Source organism: Bos taurus, chromosome 5 (assembly GCF_002263795.3).
Source record: "Bos taurus isolate L1 Dominette 01449 registration number 42190680 breed Hereford chromosome 5, ARS-UCD2.0, whole genome shotgun sequence".
In the NCBI taxonomy this organism is placed as follows: Eukaryota; Metazoa; Chordata; class Mammalia; order Artiodactyla; family Bovidae; genus Bos; species Bos taurus.
Genome location: NC_037332.1, coordinates 98,106,520 through 98,119,616, shown reverse-complemented (window position 1 = coordinate 98,119,616; position 13,097 = coordinate 98,106,520). Strand labels below are relative to the sequence as shown.

At 42.5% G+C, this 13,097-nt stretch overlaps 1 protein-coding gene across 4 annotated transcripts in view; it reads left to right on the top strand.

Annotated features, from left to right (window-relative positions):
* Positions 1-13,097, top strand: part of ETV6 (ETS variant transcription factor 6) — a 288,749-nt gene that overhangs the window by 105,859 nt on the left and 169,793 nt on the right.

Here is a 13,097-nt window from a genome sequence, read left to right as displayed (position 1 = left end):
CTGTGACCACAATGAAAGGGAAGATGCCTTTTCTGAATCCCTATAAGGAGACGTGTGTCTATAAAAATTAGGAAATTTCTATGGTTCCTGGCAAAGTATATGAGAAATTACTTGCCAAGATGGTCATGACTTCTGGAAAAATTTTTCTAAAAGAGGAAATGTAAGTGTGTGACTCTTAATTGCCATTTGGGGTTGTCTCTAGGTTACTTCTGAGTTACAGAGGCTGCCGGGTGTTGGTGGGGAGGGATCAAATCTGCCCTGATTTCTCAGTCAATCGTAGAGTGAGGTCATCTTCCATCCTCATTTGTGGTTTCAGTTAACTTAATTTTCCTTTCTATAACATGAAGTCAGGTTGAATTCTCAAGGCATCCATAAAAAGGTAGTGCTTTATTTAGGACTTCTCAAATTTCTCATTGTAATAATGCCTTGCATTTATAGAGAGCCTTCCTTTCAAGAAAGCATAATATTTCATAAGCTTCATCTCACTTATCCTTAAAAATAGCATTCTGTGATGGTAAAGGTTGGGAATTGTAATGCCTGTTTCCTTAGCATATACTGAGACTTATTTCCTTTACATTGATTTTTTTTTAATTGGAGGATAATTGCTTTACAATATTGTGCTAGTTTCTGCTGTACAACAGAGTGAATCAGCTATATGTATACATGTATCCCCTCCCCCTTCAGCCTCTCTGCCACCCCACCTCCATCCCTCCCTTCCAGGTCACCACAAAGCACTGAGCTGAGCTCCCTGTGCTGTACAGCAACTTTCTGCTAGTTATCTATTTTACATATGGTAATGTATATATGACAATGCTACTCTCAATTTTTCTCACCCTCTCCTTCCCTCACCCCATGTCCACAAGTCCATTCGCTGCATGTACATCTCTATTCCTTCCCTGCAAATAGGTTCATCAGTATCATTTTTCTAGATTTCATACATGTGCATTAATACACAGTATTTGTTTTTCTTTTCCTGACTTACTCTATGTGACAGACTCTGGGTTCATCCACATCACTATAAATGACTCAGTTTCTTTCCTTTTTATGGCTGAGTAATATTCCACTGTGGGCTTCCCTGATGGCTCAGATAGTGAAGAATCCACCTGCAATGCAGGAGACCCAGGTTCAGCCCCTGGCTTGGGAAGATCCCTCGAAGAAGGTAATGGCTATTCGCTCCAGGATTCTTGCCTGGTTATTTCTTTGGACAGAGAAACCTGGCGAGCTACAGTCCATGGGGTCGCAGAGTCGGACTCTACTGAGTGACTAAAACTTTCACTTTTAAATATTCTGTTGTATGTATGTAACACGTTGTCTTTATCCATTCATCTGTAGATGGACATCTAGGTTGCTTCCATGTCCTAGCTATTGTAAATAGTGCTGCAGTGAACATCAGGGTGATGATTTTCTCAGGGTACATGCCCAGTAGTGGGATTGGTGGATCATATGGTAGTTTTATGTTTGGTGTTTTAAGGAACCTCCATACTGTTCTCCACAGTGGCTGTATCAGCTTACATGCCCACCAACAGTATAAGAGGGTTCCCTTTTCTCCACGCATTTTATGTTGCTTTTTAAGTATAGTGTTCTTATAGGATTTTGTTGAAATTCCTTTGGTAGTAAACATTTTCCAGACCTAAATCTTTTCCAGGCCTAATTTGCACTTGTTACTCTAGGTGTAGTTTACAGACCTTTTTCTATTTCTTTCTCAGCCTGAAGCAACCCAGGAATTATCTGGTATATGTAGAGCAAGGGAAGTGTTCAACTTGCCCCTGGCAGTGGTTCTGACCTAGCCTTTTCCCTTCCTGATTGAGGTGTGGGGGTGGGTGAGTGTCTAGTTCGAATAAGAGTACTCCAGAGAAATGCTGAAGAAAGTCTCTCTAAGATAACAGTCCCAGTGAAGTCTGCAGAAGTCCCTCAAGGTCCTAACTCGGTGCAGCCCATTTCCAATGAACTAGGCATGGGGCTGGGTGGGTGGGTGACTCCCAGTTCACTGGAAGTGGGCTACATATAGTTAGGACTTCAAGGGACTTCCTGGGGCTGTTATTTTAGAAACTTTCTTCATATTTCTCTGGAATATCTTTACTTGAACTAGAATGCACATCCTGCCCTGGTAACCAATCTTTAAATCCTAATATTTCTCATTCAGGGCTTGCCAGGTGACTCAGTGGTAAAGAATCCCCCAGCCAATGCAGAAGACACAGGTTTGACCCCTGGGTTGGGAAGATCCCCCAGAGCAGGAAATGGCAACCCACTCCAGTATTCCTGCCTGGAGAATTGCATGGGCAGTGGAGCCTGGGAGGCTACAGTCCACTGGGGATGCAAAAGAATCAGACACGTCTTAGCAACTCACCAACAACAGTTTCTCAATCAGTGTGTGGTCCATTTAAGCTGTCGAGATTTTGTGAAGATGTATCACAAGGCAAAAATATCTTTTCAATTGTAAAGGAGATCTGAGTTGCCTCCCCCTCCAACCATCCCTAGCCACCAGCTGAGGGTGTGAGTTGCAGCCGAAACTTCTCTTTCTTACTTTTATTTTTTTTTAACAAGACTTTCAGGTACAATCATTCTGGAAAGAAATGAAGATGGGGGCTAAGCCTAGAGTGATGCTGTAACAGAAAGAAGAGAGCTGCTTGGGGTCGGGGAGAAGGTTTATGAGGCAGAAGAAGGCAGGTAGAGAGGGAGGGAGGAGCGAATGGTTAAGTACAGATTCAGAGCATCTCTCTGGAGCTGCCTCTGCTGCTTCTGCCTCTGATCTGCAGTCTCCACATGAGCCTGACCCTCATCCTTTCCTCCGCCTAGATCTTAAGGTCCCATGAGTCCCCTGGGACACTGTGAGTGCAGTAGGAGAGCAGCCGTATGGCAGGTAGAACTGCCTGGAAGGTTTCTTTCCTTTAGGGGGAGAAATTGAGAAGCTCTCTCTAATGGCGCCCTTGATACAACTAAATAGTAACACTCGCAGTTCATTACTTGTTAGCCCCAGGCAGGGACACTGCAGACTGGCTAATTTTAATGGCCAAAGCATTAGAGGAAAAAGCATTAATGGAGTAGAAAGCAGCTAATCAAGAGCCGAACTTGGCCGCACTTGACTGTGCCCTGGATATAAGCTGCTTTTCATTTAAGTTCTTGTTGCTTCTGCTACTAGAATTAGTTAAGAAGTCCTTTGTTACGGCCTCTTAGACGCATCCATCGTTTGAAAGTGGACATTTAATTTCCAAATATATGGGAATTTTAAAAGTATCTTTGATATTAATTTATCATTTAGATGCTTTCTTTTCTAAAATCACCCTCTGTGTTTCTTCAGTCTTTTAACTTTACTGAGGCTATCAATGCCTAAGTTAAAGCATTCTCTTGGTATATGTCACATTGGGCTTGAAAATACAAGAGTTATTTTCAAATATCTTCTAATAGGGATTTCTAACATAATTCTGTGGTGATAAGAGAACAGACTCTGCATGATTTCAATACGTGAAATTTTTGCACCTTGTTTTATGTCCCTGGATATGTTCCAGTGTCTCCTAGTTTATAGTCTATGGGAACTTGAATAGGATTTCTATCCTGTTATTGTGTGAACACTATATAAATTATGTTGAATTGGTTCATAGTGCTTTTCAGGTCTACTACATCCTTTGACTTTTCTGTCTCTTCATTCTGTTAATTTTTGAGAGTTTGATATTGAAACTCCAACTAAAAGTCTTACTTAAAAAATAATTGTAACATGTAGTTGAACTAGGCTTCCCTGGTGGCTCAGTGGTAAACCTGCCTGCCAATGCAAGAGACGTAAGAAACACGAGTTTGATCCCTGGGTCAGGAAGATCCCCTGGAGAAGGAAAAGGCAACTCACTCCAACCTTCTTGCCTGGGCAATCCCATGGACAGAGCAGCCTGGCTGGCTACAGGCCACTGGATCCCAAAGTGACGGACACGACTCTGACTGAACACACACATATAGTTGAACTTTATGTAACTTTGTTCTGTATTTTCCAAGTCTCCTGTAAATTTGTTATCATACTTTTAAAAAATTAAACAAAAACATTTTTAAAAATTAGGAAGAAAGGATTCGGTGACCCTGCTTTCAAAAGGTGGATCAAAAGCTTAGGGGCATCCATGGATAAATCCCACAGCCTGACTGTTTTTCCCAGAGGCGACACTGGCTGTTTCTGTGTGAAGTCCCACCGCCTTTCTTACACCTGAGTGACACACTATCAGTAGGTCATGCACTTATGGGGTTTGCAGGATGGTGATGTGTGATGTTCACCTCATCTCCACCAGAGATGCCATCATCTGCATCCTGGCAGGGATTAGGGTGTAATCTGGGCTGTGGGGTGGCATGCATCTCATTTTCCCCATGGTGTCTTAAGCCTGTGACCTTGCCTGCCTCGGCACTGGCTTCCAGCCAAAGGAGCTGAGCATCCTTCAAGCATAGGCCTCCCTGGAAACCACAACCTGGCATGAAAAGAAATCACAGCTTGAGAGTCTGCTTACTATTCATGTCAGAAATATTTCAGAAATTCAGAAGAAAAAAAAATTCATAGCATCTCAGGGTTGGAAAGGATCTTAATTAAGATGTTTTACAATTAGAACAATAAAGAAAGCTACTTGCGGATTTGGCTTTGGTGCTTGTCTTCAAAAGGGGTGCTCCAAGTTGTAGATACTAGTGCTTTTTTCTAATTATATTGTGTAGAACCCTTGGATCGTGTGCAGGGCCCCCGGGGTGGAGGGTGGGGGGCTAGTTGATAGAGAAGGGAATCTATCTCCTGATCTTTTTTTTATTTGGATCTGTTCTGCCCACAATGTAATGAATAAGCATTGACTTGCTGGGAGATATGAGAACATGTAGAAGCAGCATCTTGGAGTTTAGTTATAAGGCACCTTCAGGTTCTACTTTAGTTAATTCCCAGCCCAGGGACCCCTTTCAGAATCACCCTTCAGCCTCAGCTTAAATTGGCTTGTTGTTTAGTCTCTAAGTTACGTCTGACTTTTTTGCAATGCTAAGGACTGTAGCCTACCTTCACTCTGTCTTACATGAGCCTTTATGTATTTTAAAACATCTGTGAGGATCTGTTCAATCTTTCTCCCCCGCAGGCCCCCACAGTGCCTCCATCCCTCCCTCATTTGCCAGAAGGAGAGGGTCAGTCTTCAGACCACTGGACCAGCCTTGCTGGATGGTGGCCATTGTGATGGGCTGCCGGACTCAGCACCTCCTCAGTACAGGGCTCGAGGCACCAATAGACCCCGAGTAGATGTTGACCAGGCCTTTCCTCCCCACTGCTCCTGTTTTCTCACCTGCACATTTAGATTTGTCACTCCTGGTTAGATGGAAAGGCATTGAGTAGGGAAATGGTTTTTGTGTTGAAGAAAATGTTAGAGAAAAAGGAACATAGAAATCCAGAAATTGAAAAAGGAGCATAAATATTCAGAAATCTCCTAAGATGAGCTTCCTGTACGAGGTGAAGTCCTTATAGGCACCAGTGATCTATAACTTCCCTGACGGCCCTGCTGAGGGAGCCCTCCAGGTAAATTGCACTCCTGGGTGGATTTCAGGGGTCATGCCAGGGGGCTCCCTCATACGTTCTGTTTAGTCCCCTTCCTTCAGCTAAAGGCACTTACTCCTTGCATCTCTGTTCCCAATATGAGAAGCCACGGCTTAAGGAAGTCAGCCTCCTGGCTCAGAGGCTTCTGTGGGGTGACCCTCAGGGACCCCACTGGAATATTTGCAATGAAATATTCCAAAACTGCAGCTGTTCTTATAAGCTTGAACTTACCTCATGGGATTCCTCAGAACTTTTGAAGCCACTGTTGATGAACTGGCCCAACTTGCATGTAATTTCTCATTTCTCCTCTTTTTACCAGCCATACCATCTCCTGAGCAGGTGCCTTGCAGAGATGGCTTACTCCCTGCCATCTTCAGATCAGGTTCTTCATGTGGAATGGGGGTCATGAGACTTCCTTTCAAGGTTACTGTGAGTCTGAAATAAAATAGAGGGCTCGTGAGAAGCATATACCCAGTGCTCCCTTAGTGCTACCAGCTTCCCTCCCTGGTTGTTGCAATGACTTTTTTTTTTTCCAACAAAGGTTGGAACATGTGTTCTGAGGAGTATATTTATGAGTGTGTATGTGCTCAGTCGCTGAGTCGTGTCTGACTCTTGCAACCCCATGGACCATAGGCCACCAGGCTGTTCTGTCCATGGGATTTCCCAGGCAAGAATACTGGAGTGGGTTGCCGTTTCCTTCTTCAAGGGATCTTCCTGACCCAGGAATCAAACCCGTGTCTCCTGCTTGGCAGGTGGATTCTTTACCACTGTGCCACCTGGGAAGCCCATATTTATATACAAGTACCTATATGTATTTATGGGTAAAGTGATACAGATGTTTTTAAATTAATTTTTATTGGAGTCTAGTTGATTTACAATATTGTGTTAGTGTCTGTGGTGTAGCAAAGTGAATCAGTTATACATATATCCCCTCTTTTTCAGATGTTATTCCCATATAGGTCATTACAGAGTATTGAATAGAGTTCTGTGTGCTATTTGGTAGGTTCTTTTTTATTTTTATTTTTTAGCATTTATTTATTTGGCTGCATCAGGTCTTGTTGCGGCACACAGGATCTTCAGTCTTCACTGTGGCATATGAGGCCGTTAGTTGCAACATGCAGAGTCTTACCTGCAGCATGTTTGATCTAGCTCCCTGACCATGGGTCAAACTCAGGACCCAGGTCTTAGCTACTGGACCACCATGGAAGTCCCCAGTTGGCTCTTACTAGTTATCTGTTGTATATATAGTAGTGTATGTATGTCAACCCCAATCTCCCAATTTATCCTTTCCCTCCTTTCCCCCTTGATAACCATAAATTTATTCTCTACACCTGTGACACTATTTCTGTTCACTAAATAGATTCATTTGTACCATTTTTTTAAGATCCCACATATAAGCGGTATCATAATATATTTGTATCTCTCCACCTGACTGAGTTTACTCAGAATGACAATCTCTAAATCCATCCATGTTGCTGCAAATAGCATCATTTCATCCTTTTTTTTTTTATGGTGGCTGAGTAATATTCCACTGTGTATGTATACCACATCTTTTCTATCCATTCCTCTGTCGATGGACGTTTGGGTTGCTTCCATGTCCTGGCCAGAAATTTTTAGTTTGGGGGCCATCTTTGGAATTCCGGGATTTAATGGGGGCAGAATTCATAATGTCTGGTCCAGACCTCGGCTCATAGTGGATGCTTGGTGAATGCTGAACAATTTCATAACAGTCATAGGGAGAATGAACCCTTAATGACATTTTACAGTAGTGCTTGATTGCAGGGCCTGTTGCCAATGCTTCTATTTATTTATCCATTTGTGCACTGATAACTCAGTTCTGGGCAAAAGAAAGATTGAAGGTGCTTTGACTTAATTGTAGCTCTTAAATACAATACACTGTCTTCTGACTTTAGAATGTAATAGGTAGGCCAGGAAGAGGAGAAAATGGACTATTTCAGTTATAAGTATGTAGTTGTTGTTCAGTCGCTAAGTCATGTCCAACTCTTTGAGACCCCATGGACTATAGGACACCAGGCTTCCCTGTCCTTCATTGTCTCCCAGTTTACTCAAACTCATGTTCATTGAGTCAGTGATGCTATCAAATCATCTCGTCCTCTGTCACCCCCTTCTCCTCCTGCCTTCAATGTTTTCCAGCATCAAGGTCTTTTCCAGTGAATTGGCTCTTGGCATTAGGTAGCCAAAGTATTGGAGCTTCGGTATCAGACCTTCCAGTGAATATTTGGGGTTGATTTCCTTAAGGATTTACTGGCATGTAAGTACGTAGGAAACTACATAATTCAGGTCCTGAATCCATCTTCTTGAGTGTCCAAAGGAAGAGCACTCCTTGGGGGGGGTGAAGCTGGGCTCCTAGGAAGGACTCCACTTCAGTGTGAGTGTAGATGGTGGGGTGCACCCTCCCTTCCCGGACTGCACGGGCATCTGGAAGACCAAGCCAGGGGTGTAGCTCCAGAGACCAGGAGTGTAGTTCCTGCCCACCCTGTTTTCATGGAATATTGCCATTTTTCTTACTCATTTATTTTTGGGGGCACTGGGTCTTTGTTGCTGCATGCAGGCTTTCTCTAGTCGTGGCGAGCTGGGGCTACTCTACAGCTATAGTGCCCAGTGGCTTCTCTTGTTGCAGAGCACAGGCTCTAGGGTGAGCGGGCTTCAGTAGTTGTGGCACATGGGCTTAGTTATTCTATGGCACAGGGATCTTCCTGGACTAGGGATGAAATCCATGTCCCCTATATTGGCTGGTGGATTCTTAACCTCTGGACCACCAGGAAAGTCCTCCATTTTTCTTCTGGAAGTGACAGCAAGCATGTTAAAAGCCGAAGATCAATTGGGGTGTAAAAGTCTATTGTCTCAGCACCCAGAAAGGATGGTTCCCTCAGGAGACGAGCTGGACTCTTAAGAGGAAAGCTGACTCGGGCCACTTGTTGGGACATCTACTGCAGCCTCTGTGGGTAGGAAAGATAGCACCACAACTGAACTGCTGTGATCTGATGTACCTGGTTTTCTCTTCCAAAATTCGGATTTGATTTCCTCAGATCCTAACGTTACTCTCCTCACCCCAGATCCTAAAGTACATGGATTCTTTCTGGAAAGATATCAAAGATGCTGTGAGCTGTGACAGTGTGTACATTTTAGCGAAGAGTGACGTCTACATCTTTTCTCAAGTTCTTTAAGTTGATCTTGCTAAATTTGGGGATGAACAAAATATTCAATGTAGTTTTTCAAGTGAAAGACGCTGGCATTCAAGAATGTGTTAGTTTAGGTTCTCATGTGTGCTATTTGCATCCCTGACACTAAAAACCTAGAAAACTGTGCAGCTCAAAATTCAGTCTTGTTCAGTTTTTTGGTGATGTGTTGCTTTTGCTTATTAATGACAGCTTATTTAATGAAAACCTAAACCACCACTTTGAATTATTTTGCAGCCAGAAGAGTGTAGTTAAATGATTGTGTATGCAGACTTCAGTTTAGTTGTTGTTGTTTAGTCACTTAGTCGTGTCGGACTCTTTGGGACCACATGGACTTTAGCCAGCCAGGCTCCTCTGTCCACGGGAATTCCTAAGCAAGGATACTGGAGTGGGTTGCAATAGTAAATCTCACCGAATAGTTTTTCATAGGAGAGATTTCTTTTAGTCTATAGAAGATGACTATAGTACAAGCCTCAGTTTTCCCAGGCAACTTTCCTCAAAGCCTGCAGGGTGGAAAGGAGATCCTTCCCTGGAAATATTGAATATTACCAGCATGACCACTGTGTCTTTGGTGCCTGTTGCTTTCTCTCTTGTCTGGGTTGCCAGTTTTCAGCACAGTAAAGGGACACCAAAAGTGTAACAGGACAAAAACTGCACCTGTAGCATTTTTACCGTATTTCCTTGGGAAATGGTCCAGAGATACCACTGTTTCCATGACAGTCTTTGTCCTCAAGGCTTTACTTGGGCTTCAGAAACCTCCACTGGAGTAGTTCTGGCACTCAGTATGGGGATTGTTTTTGGGAAAAGTTCCTAAATCAAGGGCATCTCAGCTCTATGGTTAAGGAATCTTTGAAATTGCCTCTAAAACATCTTTTTACAAATACAGTTGTCCCTAGATATCTGTGGGAGTCTGGTTCCATGTCCCCTGAGGATACCAGAATCCATGGATGCTTAAGGCCCTTACCAAAAAAGGCCGTAGTATTTGCATATAATCAGTACACATCCTCCTGTATACCTTAAACCATCTCTTGATTGCTTATAACAGCAATACCTATACGATGTAAATTGTATGTAAATAGTTCCAGCACATGGCAAATTCAACTTTTGCATTTTGGAACTTCCAAAATTTCTTTTTCCCCTCAAATGTTTTCGATCTGTGGTTGGTTGAATCCCCAGATGGGGAGAGTGGACTGTATAAGCAAACTTTGTTTCTGTTTTTCTTGATTCCAGAAATGCTTTATCTTTATTTCCAGAAGGTTCTTACTTAATGAGGAATAGGCTTTAAGCTCCTCAGGCCTGCAGCTTTTTCAAAGAGCTCATGGTATAAAAACAAATGCATGGATCCCTATGATTTCTAGAAGTGCTATATTAAATCACTTTGAAAAGGAAAGGTTTTTTTTTTGTGATAATAATATTCAGTTTTTAACTCTTGTAGTCTGTAAAATGCAGTCATAGAGAAGACTTGGGAGCAGGAAAAACACCATTCTCCTAACTGAACCCGGAATGCATGAGGTTGATTTACACTATTGTCACAGATTCTAAGCAGTCAGCTTAAAAATCAGCAGAATTATTACTTATTAGATGAATATTCAAACTACAATGAGGTACTACCAAACCTTAGTCAGAATGGCCATCATTTAAAAAAATCTACAAATAACAAATGCGAGAAGGGATGTGGAGAAAAAGGAACCCTCCTACATTGTTGATGGGAATGTAAATTGGTGCAACTACTATGGAAAATGGTATGGAGAGTCCTTAAAAAAATAGAAAAGTTGCCATATGATCCAGCAGTCCCACTCTTGGGTACATATCCAGAAAGAACTATAATTCAAAAAGATACATGCACCCGCTATGTTCACAGCACCAATATTCACTATAGCCAAGACACGGGAACAACCTAAATGTCCATCCACAGATGAATGGATAAAGAAGATGTAGTGTGTCTATAAAATGGAATACTACTCAGCTGTAAAAAAGAAAGAGATAATGCCATTTGCAACTACATGGAGGGTTCTAGAGGTTAACAAACTAAGTGAAGTAAGTCAGACAAAGACAAGTACCATATGTATCACTTATCTGTGGTATTCAAAATATGACACAACTGAATTTATCTGGAAGCAAGTTAGAACTGGACATGGAACAACAGACTGGTTCCAAATAGGAAAAGGAGTACGTCAAGGCTGTATATTGTCACCCTGCTTATTTAACTTATATGCAGAGTACATCATGAGAAACGCTGGGCTGGAAGAAGCACAAGCTAGAATCAAGATTGCTGGGAGAAATATCAATAACCTCAGATATGCAGATGACACCACCCTTATGGCAGAAAGTGAAGAGGAACTAAAAAGCCTCTTGATGAAAGTGAAAGAGGAAAGTGAAAAAGTTGGCTTAAAGCTCAATATTCAAAAATCTAAGATCATAGCATCTGGTCCCATCACTTCATGGCAAATAGATTATTCAAAAATCTAAGATCATGGCATCTGGTCCCATCACTTCATGGCAAATAGATGGGGAAGCAGTGGAAACAGTGTCAGACTTTATTTTGGGGGGCTCCAAAATCACTGCAGATGGTGACTGCAGCCATGAAATTAAAAGACGCTTACTCCTTGGAAGGAAAGTTATGACCAACCTAGATAGCATATTCAAAAGCAGAGACATTACTTTGCCAACAAAGGTCCGTCTAGTCAAGGCTATGGTTTTTCCTGTGGTCATGTATGGATGTGAGAGTTAGACTGTGAAGAAGGCTGAGTGCTGAAGAATTGATGCTTTTGAACTGTGGTGTTGGAGAAGACTCTTGCGAATCCCTTGGACTGCAAAGAGATCCAACCAGTCCATTCTAAAGGAGATCAGTCCTGGGTGTTCTTTGGAAGGACTGATGCTAAAGCTGAAACTCCCATACTTTGGCCACCGATGCGAAAATTTGACTCATTGGAAAAGACTGATGCTGGGAGGGATTGGGAGCAGGAGGAGAAGGGGACGACAGAGGATGAGATGGCTGGATGGCATCACTGACTCGATGGACATGAGTTTGGGTGAACTCCGGGAGTTGGTGATGGACAGGGCGGCCTGGCGTGCTGCAATTCATGGGGTCAAAAAGAGTCGGACATGACTGAGCGACTGAACTGAACTGAAGTGATAGACTCACAGTCATGGCAACAGACTTGTGGTTGCCAAGGGGAAGGTGGGGATGGGAAGGATGGATTGGGAGTTTGGGATTAGCAGATGCAAACTAGTATATAGACAATGGATAAATGACAGAATCCTACTGTATAGCACAGGGAACTAGTTCAGTATCCTGTGATAAACTATAATGGAAAAGAATATGAAAAATGTGTGTGTGTACACACATATCTGTATATGTGTATACATACATACACATACATGTGTGTACATACATATATGTGTATATATACGTACACATGTGTATATAAGTATGTGTATATAAACATACATGTGTGTGTGTGTATATGTATATATATATGTGTGTAGTTGCTAAGTCATGACAGATATTTTTTGTGACCCCATGGATGGTAGCCCGCCAGGCTCCTCTGTCCATGGGATTTCCCAGGCAAGAATAGTGGATCCCCTGTTCCAGGGGATTTTCAACCCAGAGATTGAACCTGTGTCTCCTGAGTTGGCAGGCAGATTCTTTACTGCTGAGCCACCAGGGAAGCCCCATGTGTGTGTGTGTGTGTGTGTAACTTTGCTTTATAGCAGGAATTAATACAGCATTATAAATCAACTACACTTTAATAAAATAAAGCCTTAAAGCAACGAGCAGAACTAGATGGGTACCATGTGATCCTTTGCAGTCAGGGAGGAGTGAGGAAAGGGATGGATGGAGCTCACTTTGGTTTCCGTAGCATGCCTGCTGCAACCCTAACTCCACATTCCATTTTTTAAAAAAAATTTAAGCTTTCTATAATGGTGAGTAACATTTACATTTCATCCTTTGCCTAAAACTATTTCTAGCTTTATTTTCTCTTTCCAGAGCTTGGCACCACTCCTTCAACCACCCCCCACCCCTGAGGTATTACCGTCGGCCTTAGAAATGGCATTGCTCCCTTTTGTTCTGCCCGCTGGTTTGATAGGTTGTGTCTGCACATTTGAGAGCAGCATGTTTTCCTTTTTCAGCATCTAAACAATCCTGTAACCGCATCACGGCATTTTTAGTCACACCATTGACCTCCGCCAGTGGTGAACCCCCCTCCAACACTTAAATGCATTAATATCACCGTCTGCAGCATTTTAATTTAATTAGAGCAGTGCTTATAATCCTCCTGAGGAAATGGTTATTCCCCTCTGTAATGTTAAAATAAAACACCTCTGCTTTTCATCCAACTGACAATTTGCTCTCGAGGTGAATGTAC